Source organism: Cynoglossus semilaevis, chromosome W, assembly GCF_000523025.1.
Source record: "Cynoglossus semilaevis isolate Cse_v1.0 chromosome W, Cse_v1.0, whole genome shotgun sequence".
NCBI lineage: Eukaryota > Metazoa > Chordata > Actinopteri > Pleuronectiformes > Cynoglossidae > Cynoglossus > Cynoglossus semilaevis.
In genome coordinates this window covers 14,724,482-14,727,155 of record NC_024327.1, presented here as the reverse complement: position 1 = coordinate 14,727,155, position 2,674 = coordinate 14,724,482, and positions in this window count along the sequence as shown.

The following is a 2,674-nucleotide window of genomic DNA, read 5'->3' as shown; positions in this document are numbered from 1 at the left end:
GAATAAAGCAATAATTATTGAACCTTAATCAACAACATAGTTATCCCTGATATTTAGCAATAATTTGAATATTTGAATAAATAAATAAAAATTAAGTTTGGCCATAACATAGTTATTAATGATACAAAGATAACCCAGTGTTGACTGCAAGTGTGTGGTTAGTAGTGTTAGATTTCAGTGGTTTTCACATTTGGTTGGGTCTGCAGCAGGAAGCTGCTAAGACACCAAAAGGCTTTCCCTAGCACACACAGTCACACACATTCAAAGAGAATTTCCCCAAATTCTCTTCACACCAACTTTCTAAAACACCTCTACTCCCTGGGAACAATGGGAGATCTCCCAACCTACCTTCTCACAGGGAACCCCAGAGCCATCCATTCCTTTTGATCTACATGACCACCTGTGGTTGACTGAACTTTATGGCTCCGTCCACTTCCCTTGTGATAACCCCCCACTCAGCAACAAACGGTTCTTCCAACACTGCTGAATCATGGAACAGCAGTGCCACATAGTGGCGACTACAGGCATAACATGTAACAACAACAGTAATATGATTGGCCACAAGAGGCCTAGCCTCTCTCTTCCATTGGCCTACAAGATTTAAACACACACCCGGGAAGTCGAAAACCACTCCCCCCACACAGGTGTATAAGCGTAAACAACGAATAATACTTTAGAAGTTATACTTGAGAAGTCTTGAGAAGTCAGAAGTTATTCTTGACAGGATTTGCGTATTAACAACTGTTGTATGAGATTTCCTTGAATACTACTCCAGTCGTTTATTTTGCTTTTTTGCTGTTTTGTTTGACGTTTTGCTATTAAAATGAATCAACCATCTACCGGCTGCTTCCACTCCTTGCCTGAAGACACCTCCCACAGCAAGAATCTTTCAGTAGAGAGCTGGTTACAGTTAGCCTGGCAAAAAAAAACTAGAAAGAAGAAAAAGAAAACCAGACATTACCTTAAAATATCTAAAGGTGAGCAAGTAAGTTTACCTTTACCTACACAAAACGTTTAGTTAAATTACATGGAAAACATTTTTAAAAAAAATTGAATATATTGGTTAACTGCCAAAGGTTGGTGTCCCGTCTTACAACTTCTGTCAGCTCGCTTCATTTTCTGTTTTCTTTTTCAGCTTTACCTTCATTCCCCAGAGGTGAGCCACTCTTGTCCTGGGTGTTCAGATGCTGGCTGTGTCTACGGTTGTGCCATAATAGGCCAGGCTTATCCTAGGTGTTACTGAGCTTTACCATTCCCACTGTATTGTTTCAGGACATGCAGCCATGCAATTTACATGGTCTGTCATTTTCACATAGCGGCAGCCAGTGTGATCTGTATGTGTTTGTCTTCACACCACATTATGAACGATATTTTAACACCTTTTTGATAAAGGATAATCAGTTTCATAGGTAGTAAAAAAAGGAGTAAGTCATCAAAGGTGAAAATTAGTTCTGGCTTACTGTCATTTATTCAAAGAACTTTATCACACTGCAGGCAATAGAGAGCAATAATATGACCTTTTTTTGCCCATGTGAGCCATGTTAGATTTTTTTCATGACATTGTGAACATCACTAATCCTGATTCTAAATCAGTCCTGTCCCATTTTCTTATGTGGCCCTTAATCTAATGGGTTTTTTTATATGTCCTCAGTCTAAACAGATATACTGTGATTTATCTCTGCTGCATGTCTTCTTCTGGGTCCATTGGTCAATTCCAGGTTCACGATAGTTTACAGTATGGCTGTAAATTCTAATGTGAAAAACTGTGCAAAACAAATCGTATCTCAGGATAAGCAACACCTAATAAAATACCTACTTTTATAACATTAAAAGGCTCATTAATTTAAAAAAAATGTTTAAATTTGCAGGTAAAGTGGTGGGTTTGAGTACACCATAGACAGTCTGAGGGTCTCACCTTGTAATACTCCAGAGGGGGACTGAGTACATCTCAAGTTCTTGACTATGTATTGACCATGACACATTATGTTATGTTGTTAACAAGTTAGCTAGACAGTCCCGTCTGGTCAAGGAAATGCAACAATACTGCACAGGAAGTTCCACACATTAAAGTGCTGACTCTCTGAAAGTTTAACGGTTCAGAATCATTGAAATTGTATTTATCTTTTTTTCATGTTACCAGCCTAATCCTAAACAGTAACCCACAGTCACTGATTGCCAGTCACGTAGTGCTGCATTTACTCTTTATCCTGAGCAGTTGTCTTTGCTAATTAATATGTATTTAACAATCTTTCAACCACGAACAATGATTAGTACGACTGGGAGTTAATGCATTGAAGTATAGGAGGCGGGAGTAGAGCTACAGCTGGCAGACCCCAGACCAACCAATTTACTAATTCTTTAGTGTAACTACTACTGCTGTTATCACCAATATAAGCTATATTAATAATTATTAATTATAATTATTAATAATTATTATTATAACTTGTTTTAATGACCGTTGTTTTATGTGTGTGCGCGCGCACTCGAGCCTGGTGTATTGAGGGTTAAACATGGTGCTGAATGAAATGTCGATTTTCAGCTCTAACTCCTCCTTCTCCTCATTTTACTCCTCCTCGTTTTCCTCCTTCTCCACTGTTCGCCGCCTGCGCGCTTTCTTCCACTCTAATACTTGAGTAGTTTTGTACAGGGTGCATTCCCCGGCAGCAATGTGGAG